The sequence below is a fragment of the Desmodus rotundus genome, chromosome 12 (assembly GCF_022682495.2).
Source record: "Desmodus rotundus isolate HL8 chromosome 12, HLdesRot8A.1, whole genome shotgun sequence".
Taxonomy (NCBI): Eukaryota; Metazoa; Chordata; class Mammalia; order Chiroptera; family Phyllostomidae; genus Desmodus; species Desmodus rotundus.
In genome coordinates, this window is record NC_071398.1 from 56,470,051 (window position 1) to 56,485,398 (window position 15,348).

The 15,348-nt window shown below is 48.9% G+C and overlaps 1 long non-coding RNA gene across 1 annotated transcript in view; it reads right to left on the bottom strand.

Annotated features, from left to right (window-relative positions):
- Nucleotides 1–10,635: 10,635 nt before the first annotated feature.
- Nucleotides 10,636–15,348, bottom strand: part of LOC123480767 (uncharacterized) — a 59,330-nt gene continuing 54,617 nt past the window's right edge. Inside the window, exons 4-5 of the long non-coding RNA XR_006656876.2 lie at nucleotides 11,739–11,819; nucleotides 10,636–10,775 (exon numbers count right to left, since the gene is read on the bottom strand). This is a non-coding gene — a long non-coding RNA (uncharacterized lncRNA). The remainder of the gene's footprint in view (nucleotides 10,776–11,738; nucleotides 11,820–15,348) is intronic.

The window sequence follows — 15,348 nt, forward strand, 5'->3', positions numbered from 1 at the left end:
CCTGACTTAGCTCTTTGAAGCACACGGGCATCTTCAGAATGTTATATAATCTACATCGGTTTGGGAGAGCCTTTAGCTTATTTTTACATGACACAATCATACACACAGAGAATAAAAAAAGTCTAATTATACGATGTCGGTTCCTTATTGATGAGTTGTGTGGGACACCCCGTCCCTGCCTAGATTCACAGTCAAATTTCTGATTTGTTGTCTTTGGATGGAGTTTTCCCCACCCAGGGTGAGTCTTCTTTCTGTGTTGTTACAGAAATAGCAACAGGCAGCCCCCCACCCCCTGCCCCCCCGAAAGGCTCTCTGAACCTCCAAGCTGGGGTTGGGATTAAAGGAGGGGTGCTTTGCCTCAAGGCCTACCTTCGTTCTCCACAAGAAAGATCTGTCTTTCTTTACTCAGAAAGATGTAAGAATAAGAGCCGTCATTTGCAGACATGAAAATGTGAGCACATAAGGGAACGGTAATTTGCTGCAGCTAAAAATAGACCCCACCTCGATGCACTGCCATCCGCGGTTGTCAGTGAGTGTCCCGGCTTCATTGCAAAGAGGCCATGTCGGAGCCTGCCATGGAGAACCAGATACAGTTCGTCTGAGAGGTGCTTTGCTTCTAAGGGGGACACGTTTTAGTGATTTCTCCTTCAGACCCTCCCATGGAGATATGAGCGGAGGCATAATTATGACATTTTGGGTTCCAGCCATTTTCAGCAAAGCTACTATCTCCCTACGTAAATGAGATGTTTTAAGTCCTGGCCTTTGGGGCTATAGGTCCAGTATGGGAGAGGGACATAAAAGATATGATATGCACAATCCTTTTATTACCGTTGTGGTAGGTAAGTGACAAGAAGCAAATGTGGGAAGGCTGTGAACATTTATAAAAGGAAGAACTAGATTAGCGTGGGGTGTTAGGAAAGGTCTTTCTACGAAAGCGATGTGGAAGAGACCTGAGCAATGACTCAGAGGTTGTCCGGGTGCTGTGTGGGGAGCTGGAGGGGAACCCAGGTCTGGACAACGGTGTCTGTGAACCCCAGGGGTGCGGGTGGTATTCCCATGTCACACGTTCCTTCCGTCCTTAACTTGGAGGCTTTGTCCAGGCGGTCCCTCAGTGTCTTTCCAGGACAGATGGACTTTGCTCTGTGAACATCCTCCTGGGAGAAGCGGCATCAGCAGCAAGGACCCCTTTCCACCCTCTTACAGTACTGTCTTCCCCGAGACACCGTTTTCACTGTAAAAGGATCAATACAGAGCTAATGCTCTAAATCGAATTTTTAATTTCAATAAACATTTTACATTTCGATACCTCTTTTGTTCTTATCTTCAAGTCCATCTTCGGCAGGATGGCTTCCTGAGCCTACAGTGCACCTCTGCTTCTGTGGCCAGATCCCGAAACTTGGCATCACCTAGACTGTGGTCCGAAATTGAAATCATCCCCTCTTCGGCCGTAGTCGTGTGTCCTTCCAGATCCCTCCTTGGACACTGTGTCTGTATGAGCGCTTTGACTGGTTAAGACGTCTCCCCACTCCTTGAGCTCGCCGTATTTTCTCACTATCCCTCTCTCTGTCTTCGATTTCTTTTGGCTGACTGGGACAGTGTGGTCCAGCACTTCAACCCCCCTTGACCACACCTGTGTCTCAGTTTCCACCCCTGGGAGGTACTTCCTGTGCCCTCAATCAGCACAAACCCAACCATGTTGTCCAAAGGCTGGCCTTCCCCACCCCCGCGCCGAGGCTGGCGTCTTTGCACTGCACTTGCTCAGGTTGTCAGGAAGCTAGTTCAAGTTCATGCTTGCCGACTCCACACTTAGTGATCTTAACCTTCAGTGAAATGGCAAGCAAAGGTCTGTCACAGTTCCTTCCCTTCCGTCTTCGTTTTGTGATATTGGAACACGCTAGTTTATTTGCACAGATAATCTCACTAAAGCAACCGAAGGCTTCACAGTGGCTTGGCTAGATCTAAGCTGGGAAATAAAAATAATTCTGAGATTTGAACTCTCGATGAACTTCATGTATTCTAAGCAGGCCTTTGTGGGTATTTGGCGGAGCCTCCTACTGTTTTTGATTAAGACTAGACTTTCAATTGTGTTTTGGATTTTCAAAGTGATTTTCATATAATTTTCTTCTCCTTCCTCCCCTACTCCCATACTGCCCCCCTTCTTCTGCACAGTAACTCTTCCAGGTAGAGGCTGGGGGCTACCTGGCCGCAGTCACTTCCCTTTCAGAGGCGGCAGCATCAGCAGCTCTGACAGCAACGTGCCACCTGGCTGGCCATCCGTCTGCAGCCTCCCCACGCAGATTAGCTGCAGCTGTAGCTGTGTAAAGACAGACTCCAGTGCAGGGAAGTCGTAAACACCCGTGACAGCCCTCATGGCCATGGGTCTTTTGTTTTGCCAGCGGATCATTTGAGATGGATGGAGGGCTCTCCAGACCCGTCCCTTTGAAGAGGAAACACAGCTTACTTCCCCTTTCCTGGCTTTCAGAGCAGATACACTCCCCTTAAATATTACATGGGGCTTTTTCCCAATGTGCTGTTTATCACAGGTCCTGCATCGCACATCACCGCCGCGGTAAAGTGCCTCTATTAACTTCACACTTCAGGAAGAGAGAGTCTGTGCACTTCACTGATGTGTAAAAATAGACGCCGGCTCGTCGCTGGAAGAAAGCAGGCGAGTCTGCTTCTCTGTGCCCAGAGAGAGCCTCCTGGGGCTCTGACTTCTGCATTCGACGCTGCCGGCTAGTGCCGGTTTATGGAGAGACACTCCGTTCTCGTGGGTAGGAAGACTCAATGATATCAAGAGGCCAGTTCTCCCCAACTTGATCTGGAGACTCAGTGCAACCCCAGTCAAAATCCCAGCAAGGTATTTTGTGAATATTGACAGACTGATTGGAAAGTTTATAGGAAAAGGCCAGAGACCCAGGGCAGCCAGCGCAGTGTTGGAGCAGAACACGCTGGGGGACTAACGCCGTGCAACTTCCAGACTTTCCATGAGGTGCAGCAATCAGGACACAGTTGGAACTGGTGAAGGAGGAGACAAATAGATCACAGGACAGAATGGGGCTTCTAGGATTGGACCCCCGGAAACATACACGACGGATCTCTGACAAGGGAGCAAAGGCAATTCGGTGGGGGAAGGACAGTCTTCTCCACAAACGGGGCTCATCTAATGACATCCACACACAAAAAGTAGTTAATAGTGAGACAGAAGCTGCAGGCTTTCCACAAAAATGAATTCAAAGCGAATCATAGACCTAAATGTAAAACACAAAACCATGTAACTTCCAGAAGATAACACAGGAGAAAGTCCAGGGGACCTTGGGTTTGGTGAGGAGTTTTTAGCTGCAACCCCCAAAAGCATAATCCATAGAGAAAAAAATAAATAAGCTGGGCTTTATTAAAACGAACAACTTCTACCCTTTGAAAGACACTGTGAAGAGAATGAGGAGAAGCCACAAACAGAGAAAACACATTTGCAGAAGACACAGCCGATAAAGAACTGTTACTAAAAATACACAAAGAACTCTTAATACTCAAAAGTAAGAAAACAAACAGCCCAACTGAAAAAAACAAATGGGCCAAGACCTTAACAGTCCCTTCACCAAAAAAGACATCCGGATGGCAAATACGCATGTGCAAGGACACTCATCATACGTCATTAGGAAATTACAACTTGAAACGAGACACCAGTGCACGCTTATTAACATGGCCTCCGACCAAGACACGGTATCACCGAATGCCAGCGAGGAGGATGGGGGGCAACGGGACTCTGATTCTCAGCTGGCGGGATGCAAAGTGTTCCAGCCACTCCGACGACAGTGTGTGGGTTTCTTACCAAACTAAGCGTACTCTCATTTTGTGATCCAGAAATCACCAGAAGGAGTCAGAACTCTGTGTCCGCTCAGAAACCTGTCCACACACGAATATTCACAGCAGCCAGGCTCGTGATTGTCTGATGTGAGAACGTCACGGTGACTGCAGCCACGCTGCTCCCCGCGGCCACCGCCCCTTCTGAGAGTCGAGCACCAGCCTTGTGCCCGGAAACTCTGGGGCCCCGTCCTCCCATCACCATCCTCCAGAAGCTCCCATCTGTACCTTCCCGCCGACTCTCTGTCGAGTCTGTGCCACAGTTTGAACTCTTGGCACCAGCCATCAGTCAAAAACAGCGTTTCTCTTTTACAAGGAGAAAAAGGATTTAAAAATGGCTCCTCTTCACTGTTTATTTTTTGCAAGAAGCCCCAGTGTTTCCCGGTGACTCTGGTCACTCTGTAGGGACAAGCTGACTTGTCTCTTCCTTGGGTCCTCTCATCTCCTAGGAAATGGGAAATACCACACTTGTATTCCCCGTATTCCTGTAGCCTTTCACACAAAGACGTCTTCTCTAGTTGAGTCAAGGGATGTTTTGACTGAGTTCACAGAAATGGCCCTTGGCCGTTGAACTTCATGGTCGCCCCGAGTCCCCTGATGCCCTGTTATGGATTTATTATCCAAGAATTAACTCGCACTCTTTCTGAACCTAAGTCTGTGTGGCTTCCACAGTGCAATCACAAAACTCATCTCGCAATAGAAGTGGGAGCGAGGGGCCCGCCCTGGCCTCGGCTGGCGTGGCTCTCCTTTCTGCGTGCACCACGCTGGGGCCACCTTTCGATATTGGGCTGTCTTATGGGAGAATTTCTGGCCCCTAAAACCTGCCTATTGGTCCAGGGGTTAAATTCAGAGGTGACCTTTGGAAATATGTTTTATCTCCATAAACACATAGTTAATACTTTGGGCAGATTTTCCCTAGACCGGGAACCATGGGGTGACATACTGCATCTGTGACATCACATATTTGTTTGAGATTCAGTACACGCATCAGACCGTGAAAGTGTGGGATGTGGGTGATCTCTATGTGGCTGAAAGGTAGGCTCAAATGGTGAAATGAAGCAGGACCCTCAAAAAATAAAGAAAAAGGGCCATGAGATAGAAAGGGAGAGCCGCAGGATGGTGCTGAATGCTGTCACCAAAAGGAAGAGGGGAGGAGAGAAGGGAGAAGGAGGTCTGGTGGCCCCAAAAGGCAGGTCAGGATCGCGGTGGCCAGGCCACAAGGTCCCCCGAGAGTCTGGAAGGGGTGCTGAAGGCTCTACACCTGGGCCGGCTCCCACATCAACCCTGGGCTTGACCTCTGTGAGGCCACCCAGACGTCACAACTGTGTGGCCCAGGGAGCTTCAGTTTGGAGGCTGGTGGATTCTAGATTTGTGTTTCAAAATAACCTTGGACACCCGCTTGCTGATAGCATCTCTCCTCGCCCTGCACTATCACCCCGCCCCTCCTGGGCCCCTGCTACTTGCTGCCTGTGCCGTACTGGCCCCGTGTTTGCCTCTGTTCAGCAGGAGAAAAAAGATGCTAAAGACAAGTGGGACCAGATTCAGGTTGTCCTTTTGTCAGTAAGTCAGGGATTTGACATGCAGATACTCTGGAGAGAAAGTCCTGTGAAGAAAGATGGGGGAGGAGGGGCTGCTTTACTTCTGTGGTTTTCTGGACCCTGGCCTCGGGAATGGGGGAGGTGAGGCTGAGCCCCGTGTTTGTTTGGATGGTGAAGCCCCAGGGGCTGCTATGGAAGACAGACTGTTCCCGATTCCAGGGCAAGACTGCTGAGAGTGCAAAGTTCAGCCTTTAAAATAACAGCTCTCTGGACAAGCGTCTGCACTGGGCGAAGGGCCTCCCATATTGGAATGGGACTAAAGGTGACCGCTGGGTTTTGAACTTTGGCCAACAGAGGGGGCTTGCGGGTTCCAGGGAATTGCTTTGATAGCTTTTTGATTTTTTTTTTTTTAGGAGAAAAATTAGCAGTTTTTATAAGCTGACCAAATAGCCCATTCTCAGTTATTATTACCACGTGTAGGCAGTGCCTGGCAAAACAGAGAACTATAAAACTCACGACGTCCTGGAAGTAACCCATTGTCTCTCTCTCTCACAGCCACTTATAATTCTGCATAGAAATGTATCGAAATGTTATTATAATCTGTGGAATCCCGGGCCAGTTATTTACATTTCTGAATCAGTTTCCTTTCCGAGAATTGGGACCACGGGAGGTTTGACACGAGAAATGAACAGTGGACTTCTTCAAGACTTTCCATTTGTACAGACTTCTAAGTAAGAACGTGGGGAGGAAGTTTACCTGCTGATCCGTTCTGATAAAGGAGAAGACTTGTTTATTGACCTGAAGTTCCCTGGACTTTCCAGGTGGAGGGGCTCGCTGGGCAGGGGGAGGGGGATGAAATTGTACACCACACTTTCCATGTGCTCAGGGAGCTTCCAGGGGGTTCTAGACGATGAAGCAGGTCACGGGGCCCCTGGAAGTGGGTAAACAACACGCACTCTGGGGTGTGTAGGAAAAGTAGGTCATCTGTGGTCGGAGCGAACCTGGTGGGGTGGGGGGCAGGGTGGAGCCACGCACACCGAGGGCTCACCCCACGCTCACAGTGCTGTGCAGGCTGCCTCTGCAGTGCGTTACCCTCCGCAGTCCTCACAGCAGCCCGGTGGGGTGTGTATTTCTAGACCCATTTGACAGCTTGGGAACCAGAGGCCGTGAGAAGTTAGGGAGCTTACCTGAGATGGAGCCCCGAGTACGTGGCGGGGTGGGGATGCTAAACCAGTTTTATCTGCTGTCCCTGCTCTTTTCCCCTCTCCATGCTGATGCAAAGCCTCAGGGTCAAATGATGACGGGGACAACATGCCCATTTTTCAGGGTCGTTATCTCTTGCAGGGGAGAGAAGAACATGCAGAAAGTTGCTGGATGGGATACCACCTTCCCACTTCCGGTTGTGGAACAGCTGGCCGTACAACACCGTTAGGATAACCTAGGAGGAATCTAGGGCTTACATAGGAAATGGCACTGATTGATCAAAAAAAAAAAAGAAGGAAAAGGAGGGCACTCTGCTGGGCACAGTCACCTGAGACCCGAATTCCGGTTCTGGCTCCAGTCTCTTTGCAATCCTTTAGGCTCTAAGTGAAAAGTTCTTTTTTGGGGGGGGGGGCTGTTGTTTGGCTGCTTTTAAAGCAATCTTATTGCCTTTTCTCCTATTGTTGCTCTTTGGCCTCCAGTGCGGGAGTCCCTCTGGACAGCGAGGAGCCTCCCAGGGCTGCTAACCTTCTCTGGGGGTGGGGGTGGGGGGCGGTTCCGACAGGGAAATGCTTGCTTTTCAAAAATGCCTCCTTAGGGAGGCCGTCAGCTGCCTGCTTTTTGCACCGTCAGGAAAATTTCATCCTCAGATAAGGAATTTGAGAATAGCCGGCTGTGATTTCCTAAAAGAGTCCACAAGGACAAATGTGGAGGACAGAGTCGCCCCATTCCCCCCAGGGGTCAAGGTCTGTTTGTTTGTACCCCTTGCAGCGTTTCCTGCATTCCTCACCCTCAGCCCCAGGCTCAGGCCCTCTGGAGCCACGGCGGCTGGAAGCGTACCTGCCACCACCTACAGGGAACCCATCCGCGGCTGCATGCCTTTTCCCCTCCTTCATTAACGTGTTAGTTCATTTATTGTGCGTTCATCTGAGTAGACGTTTCTATTGTTAAGGAACATTTGTTACATAACATCGCTGTTTTTCTAACCACAAGTCACGAAGAGGATGCTGACTTCCTTTGTTTTGCTGCTCTGAACATGCCCCTGTGGAAGCAGGGTTTCTAAAGGATTAAGAACTTTGACGAGTGGCATTTTTGCCCCCTCAGGTAAAATTGGAACCCATTTACTGTAGGAACATTTAGCATTAAAAGTGAATGATTTACCCATTTCGCTCTCCCCTCTGGATCTGTGAAAGTGGAAAGAGGGAGGATTACAGAGGCTGTGAGGAAGTGGACGACCAGCTCAGGCGGCCAGCTGGAATCCAAGCTCACCAGCACCCAGCCGGGAAGGGGGCCCGCTGTCTGACAAACGGACCCTCCTGAGGGTTGTGGGCTGGTCTGGTTTTGGGGGGGCTGGTCTGAACATGCCAGTCCCTCTGTGTTTTTCTTGTTCACCCCATCTCCATTTGTCACATGGTGGCATCATGTGGCAGTGATCTTCAACCTTTTTCATCTCATGACACATAAACTAATTACTAAACTTCTGTGGCGCACCAAAAAATGTACTTTTTGCCAATCTGACCAAAAAATATGTCCAATTTTGATTTATTCACACCAAATGGCTACTGTTTTGTTGGCTGTTGTCATTTTTTAATTTGACAGCCTTCGGGAAAACAGGTCAGTTCTCCTAAGTAGTCGGGTATTGCACGTTTTAAAAATTCATGCAGCACACCAGTTGAAAACCGCTCTCATGTGGTGTTTATATGTTCATAAGACTTTTGTCCCTAATTTTGTCCCCAATACAGCTTCAGGGAGAATGGTGATATGAAAACTGTAAAGAGAGGGTGTCAAAAGTTTCTTTTTCCATGGTGGATCATATATAAAGAGAGCACCTGCTTATCCCCTGAGGGAATGCAAGGGAGGTTTACTCTCCTTTATGAAATCAAATGTCAGCCAGAGTACCATTTCACAACGGAGGTGACTCAGCGCAGAGAGCTGGCCCTGGGCAAACGTGGGAAGTAAGTTGTCGTTTGATGCCTCCCACATTTCTGCTTTTCTCCTCCCCGACTTTGACACACCCTCTCTTCCCTCACTGCCCTGTGCTCTCTGTTCTCTCTCTCCTCTTCCTTACAAATCCCCAGCACCCAGAAACATCCAAAACTCGTTCCCTCTAGTGGGTAGAAATGTGTCAATTGGCCATTCCACTCACGGGACTGTGGGTGTCATAAGGGATGGAAGACGTAGCTGCAGGCTTTAGTTCACCTGGGAACTGCGTGGGAGGGTCCCTGAGGGACGAGGGCTTCCTGGAGGCCCTAGAGTCAGGGGGCTCAGTGCAGCTCACTCCCCCTGTTGTCCAGTGTCTCCGCAGCATCGGACACAGTGACCACTTCCTCTGCAAAGCCCTCTGCTGTCTGAATGTCCTGCCATTGCACTGTATGACATCCCCCATCTCGTCGTCTAAAGCATCTCAGGTCCCTGGGATGGGGCAGCCTCTCCTCACCCTCCCTCAGACATCAGCAGCCCTGGACCGTCTCCTTTCTTTGTCTGTTCTCTCCCCCTGGGGAGTCCGCTCTTGGGGCTTCTTTGTAAAGACGACCTGTCAATGCCGAGGTCCAGGCCTCTGACCCCCAGGCTCGTTCGGTGGCTTCATCTTCTTCTTTCAATGGCCTTAAACTATCTAGATTGGACATCTGAGCCCTCTGAAGAAGAATGATATTGGATATTAACCCTTCATCAGATATTTAGTTTGCAAAAATTTTCCCCTGTTCTGTAGGTTGCCTTTCAATTTTGTTGATGGCTTTCTTTGCTGTGCAGAAGCTTTTTAGTCTGATGTACTCCCACTTGTTTATGATTCTTTTTGTTGCCTGAGCTTTTGGTTTCAAGCCCAAAAGAGCCTTGCCAAGGTCAAAGTCAAGGAGCTTTCCCCTTATGTTTCCTTCTAGGAGTTCTATGGTTTTGGGTTTTATTTTTAAAGCTTTAATCCATTTTGAGTTCATTTTCTTGTGTGTATATGGTATAAGGTAAGGGTACAATTACATTCTTTTGCACATGGATGCCCGCTTTTCCCAACATAATTCAATGGAGAGACTATCCTCTCCCCATCGTGTATTCTTGGTGCCCTTGTCACAGACTAGTTACCGGTACATGAGTGGGTTTATTTCTGGGTTCTCTGTTCTATTCCTTTGGTCTATGAATCTGGTTTTATGTCAGTACCATATTCCTTTGATTACTGTAGCTTTATAATAGAGTTTGAGACCAGAAAATGTGATGCTTTGCTCTTCTTTCTCAAGATTGCTTTGGCTGTTCAAGGTATTTTGTGATTCCATATGAATTTTAGGATTTTTTTTTGGTATTTTTGCAAAAAATGCCATCGGAATTTTGATAGGAATCCCACTGAAACTATAGATCACTCTGGGAGGTATAAACACTTTAACAATATTAGTTCTTCCAATTCATGAACATGGGATATCACTAAATATGGGATATGTGTCCATTTCTTTGTGTTTTCTTCAATCTCTTTCATCCGTGCCTTTCAGTTTTCTCAATAGCAAAAATCAAAGAACCCAATTAAAAAATAGGGCAAAGGATACTTATAGACCCCCCCCCCAGTTTTCCAAACATATATAGGGAACATCACTAGCCATCAGAGAGATGCAAATCAAAACCACAATGACATACCACCTCACACCTGTCAGGATGGCTGTCATCAAAAAGACAAGAGACAGCAAGTGCTGGCGAGGATGCGGACAAAAGGGGACCCTTGTCACTGGTGGCGGGAATGTGAATTGGAGCAGCCACTGTGGAAACCAGTGTGGAGGTTCCTCCAAACTATTAAAAGTAGAACTACCATATGATCCAGCAATTCCACTTCTGGGTATTTATCCAAAGAAACTGAAACCAGGACCTCAAAGAGCTTTCTCCACTCCCATACTCGTTTCAGCATTATTCACCAGAGCCAAGACATGAAAACAAGCCACAGTCAAACTGTCCCTTACCCGGTGAGTAAAACAACGTGACACACTCACACAGTGGAATATTCTTCCGCCAGACAAGTAAGAAAATCCTGGCGTTTGAGACAACGTGGATGGGCCTTGAGGGTGTTACGCAAAGTGAGACAAGTCGGACAGAGAAAGACAAACACTGTATGACCTCACCTGTGTGTGAAATTTAAGACAGCCAGACTTGTGGAACCAGACAGTAGAACGGTGGTTCCCAGCCACTGGGGGTGGGGTGGGGCTGGGGGGAGAATGAGGAGATGCTGGTCAAAGGTTACAAACTCTCAGTTATAAGAGGAATAAGTTCTTGGATCTGATGTGCAGCATAGTGACTGTAGTTAATAATAATGTTCTGTGCACTTGCAATTTGCCAAGACGGCAGATCTTAAGTATTCTCATCATGCCCAATAAATACCGTATTTCTCAGACTATAAGACGCACCCCCCAATTTGGGAGGAAAATGGGGGTGCATCCTATAGTCCGAATGTAGCTTACCTGGCTTGTTGGTGGGGGAGGGGTTATTTATATTATTAAGTATTATTAAGTATTTTACAACATTTTTTGCTTCAAAATATTTTTCTTATTTTCCTCCTCTAAAACCTGAAAAACACGGTAAGTAAATAAAAATGGTAGCTATGTGCAGTGACAAATGTGTTCATGAACTTGATTGTGGCTCCTATTTTACCACGAATACATATCACCATGTACACCTTAAATAGACACAATTTTTATTTGTCACTTATACCTGAATAAAGGTGGGAAAAATTAAAAAATAAAGAAATGACCGAGAAAAGGAGAGAACTATCGTGAATTATTAATGATTGATTCAGGGAAGTGGAAAAGTTTATGTTTATAAGGAGAAAAGTGTGCAAATGTTGGCAGTTGTGGCTGTGGAAACCTCTAAAGCGTATCTAGTTGCAGTGCAACGTGGAGTGATCTGCTGGAGCCGAATCGCGTTCCGAGGAGCCATCGCGCCTTCCCATCTGTTCCCTGATGAACTGTATTGTCACAGTGGGAGCTGGGGGAGACGGTCACTGACTTTGTCCCTCTTACACCCTCTCGGTGTGAGTTCACTCATCCCCCTGCACCGAGTTATCTCGGCACCACTGGAAAATAGCACTGTCCATTTTGACCAACCCTTATTTTTAAAGGATGGGCATTAGAAATCCAATTAGAAATTTAATTTAAGTGTTGCTTTACTAACCTCTATCAGATGGCTTTCCAAGATCCAGGAATAACATTCGAGTCTTCAGCTCCTCAAGGACGACAAGAATGTGTGTGAGACCTTCCAGAAAGAAAAAAAAAAAATAATTTGACGAGCATTGCATGGCTACTATGTCTGTTTTGACTCCCGGTGCTCAGACTTTCTTGAGATACGGCTGCAAGAGCCTCCTGTCTTACGGTCTTGTCTCCGTACCCCTGATCCAACGCCACCCCCCACATGGCCATCAATCAGAGTGATCTTCTCACAGCACACACTGATCCCGTCGTTCCCCACTCCTGACCCTTAATATATTCCATGGCTCCCTGCTACCTTCCAGACGCGTCTGAACACTTGGCCTTAGCATGCAGGGGCCTTCGTGGTCTAGATGCTGCCCGTGTCCCCAACCTATGCCTTTTCGTTCCCATTGCACACTCACAATGGATACAGCCATATTTACAACCTGAGGTGCCTAAAATGTACTATCAACTTTTCACAACTGCCTTCGCACCTGCTGTTCCCATTCCCTAGAACACTTTTCCAGGGTAAGTCTCTCACTCTCTGTAAATCACCTGTGCACTGCCTCGCTGGTGTGTCTCACAACAGACACTACTATACTCTGCGCTCACTGAACCCCACTTCCTTTCCCTCTGGAATCGATGAGACTGCTGTCCCAGGCTCCCTCAAAGTTGGGTGCAGCCTCCTGACCGAGTTTCAGTGAAAGGAACGTGGTTGACGTGACTTCAGACCTGACCTCTAGAACCTCCTGGATGATACTCAGCGTCTCTGCCATTCATCTGTGGCCAGATGGAAAGGACACAGGGAGGACTCCGAGGTCCTGGGGGTGCAGAGCCACTGCACTGAGGGGCGTGCTCACCCTCTGGACCCCGTGAGGACCACGGCCTGAGACCAGAGCAAACCTCCGTGCGTTAGGTGCCTGACATCGGGGGTTGGTTGGTAGAACAGTTGTCCCGGAAAGACCAATGCACCCCCCGCCCAGTGGCCCCATCCCTCCACACCCCTTACCCCACAGACAAAGTTATGGGGTAAACACCCCTCTCTCCTGGCCTAAGGCTAGTTTATGGATCTAAATGAGAAAGAGAAAGTTTCTTCAGTCATAAAGTTCACATCTGGGCGGGAAAGACAAATAATAGATACTTAATAAAAATCTGAAGCGTAATTTCAGGCAGTGATAATGCTGTGAAGCAAGAGCAAGCTGGGTGGGGGGTGGAGGACCAGGGCGAGGGGCTGCTGTGCAATGTCAGGGAAGGCCTTCCAGGGGGAGGCACGTGCAGCGGACGGAATGAGTGAGGGGCAAGCCCCACGGCATTTCGGGAACCAGAACGGGAATTGGAAAGAGCTGAGGACGTGATGTGGGAGGTGGGTGGCTGTCTGTCAGGATACCAGGGGCAGAGGCAAACGTGAGTGATGGGGGGTGGAGGGCAGGCAAGACGGAGTCAAGGAGGTGGGGGAGCTTCAGGCCACGGAGAGCCTTGAAGGGCCTGCGATTTTACTGCCAGGGACATGGGGTCGCTGCAGCGTGGTGAGCAGCCGCGTGCCGTTTTAAACCAGCATCCCGGCCACTGTGGCTGTGTCGAGACTGGTCTACGATCAGGGGTGTCCAAACTTTGGGCATCTCTGGGCCACACTGGAGGAAGAAGAGTTGTCTTGGGCCACACATTAAATACACTGCAACATGTAATCACAAGAACCTCCTAAGCTTTAAGTACATTTACGATTTTGTGTTGGGCTGCAGGTTGGACACCCCGGGTAGGCTCTCCGTGGGCCGGGCCGCACCTACTCCCAGGTCTCGCCCGCTGTAGGTGTGCGTGGTAATGTTGACACAGTGACAGCACAATGTGGTTCCGAGGTGAGACCGTTCCTGGGGTTTGGGGTAGTTCGGGGAGGCTGCATAAGGAAGGGGCACTTGGAGAGCTGGAAGGACTTGAGAAGAAGAAACAGGAAGGTGACTTTAGACCCGCAATGAATTTTACCCAGCGGTGCGAATGCAGATGGTAGATGCTGAGCTGCTGGCAGAAGCCCAGGACATGGGTAGTCGTCACCATAGCATGGGCTACATGACAATGCTATTCCCCTCCTGCTGAGCGGGGAGTGGGGGAGTGGCATGAGGAACAATGGCCAGATGGGTGCTGAGCTGGGACTGGGAGGGATCTCGCCTGACTCCGGGTCCACCTCTCCTACTCAGTGATCTTCAAATGAAGATGCAGGGAGGCCTTGGCCTCTTTCCTCTCTGTTTCTGCCTTACAGACCTGAGCTCCCTGTTGAACCCAGTCTGGTCCCCTCAGGCACGTGAGAGCCCCCAGGAGGGAAGCTAGGTGGCACTCCAGTCCTGCCCAGCCACCCCTGGTGTGAGGTCAGTGCTGGCGGTCACACTATTCTGTGCAGCTTTGCGGTAGATGGCCAGAAGCCTTCTGGAGGGAGTAAGTTTGCTCCTTTTGTGACTCTGTGTAGCAAGTCACGGCCCTTCGGCCTGGAATTCGCTCGCTGAACCACCTGCATTCCACTCTGAAGGGCACAGTCCTGTTCTCAGATTAAGATCCTGTGGTTTGTTGTTTGAGAAATTCTTCATTGTGTTCTATCAGCAAAGCTCTGAAGTGATCAAAGACACACCACTAGCTCCTTCTAAGCTTCCAGAAAGAAAAATACATCCTTCTTGTTCCTTAGTTGGAATTCAAAATATGAAGACGAGAAAGGAAGCTGTCTCTCAGCCCCCTCTCCCCCCGTAGAATCAGGACCCCCACCCGAGGCTGATGACGGAGTGTATTTGCCTGGTAACCTGCTGCCGTTTGGATTTCCTCGGGGTTTTCTTCCCGGGAAAAGCAGCATTGAGAGCTAGGTTAATTCAATCATACTTTGTACTGAACGTACGCAGTGAGCAGGCTTCAGAAAACAGGGTGCTTGCCTTCACAGCAGGGTGGAACCAGAAAGGTGTCTAGACATCCTCCGTGAACACAACACGCTGGTCTGAGACGGAAATTTGCTCTGGAAGAAGGTAAGAAGGTGGGGGCACAAAGCAGGTTTGTCTAATGGTGACCCTCTTTTACAGAGGCTTTGCCATTTATCTTAAAATTTTGTCCTCCCCCATTTTCCTCTTGATGTCTACTCACTGTTGTATGAAATTCCATTACCCAAGTTAATAAAACAGAGCAAAGCGTAACCCTGGTGCTCCCCGATGCATCAGTCTCAGGACCACTGCTTGCAGAGGGCTGAGAGGACAGGGACGAGAGTTTGTTTTGGGTCCGTGGGAGCCCGAGGAGGCGGGAGGGACACTCCCCAAGGTCATACAAAGTGGAGAGAGCTGGGAACTCCACTCTGAGCTAATCTCTGAAACACAGCAGAAAATGCAGGACCGTGAGAGGCCCGATCCAATCCCAGCCCACGAGGCAGGACAGGATTGTAACGGACGGCACAGGCTGGACCAGCACACACACCGCGGCCTGTGTGGTATGCTCCTTCCTGATCACATGCTGACATACTTTTCACACAGCTGGAATTATCACTACAGCTTAATGAGCCTTAATTCTCTGCCACAGGGAAGTGAGGGAATGATGGGGACATCTGTAATTGCACAAACAATACAACATTAAAAAAA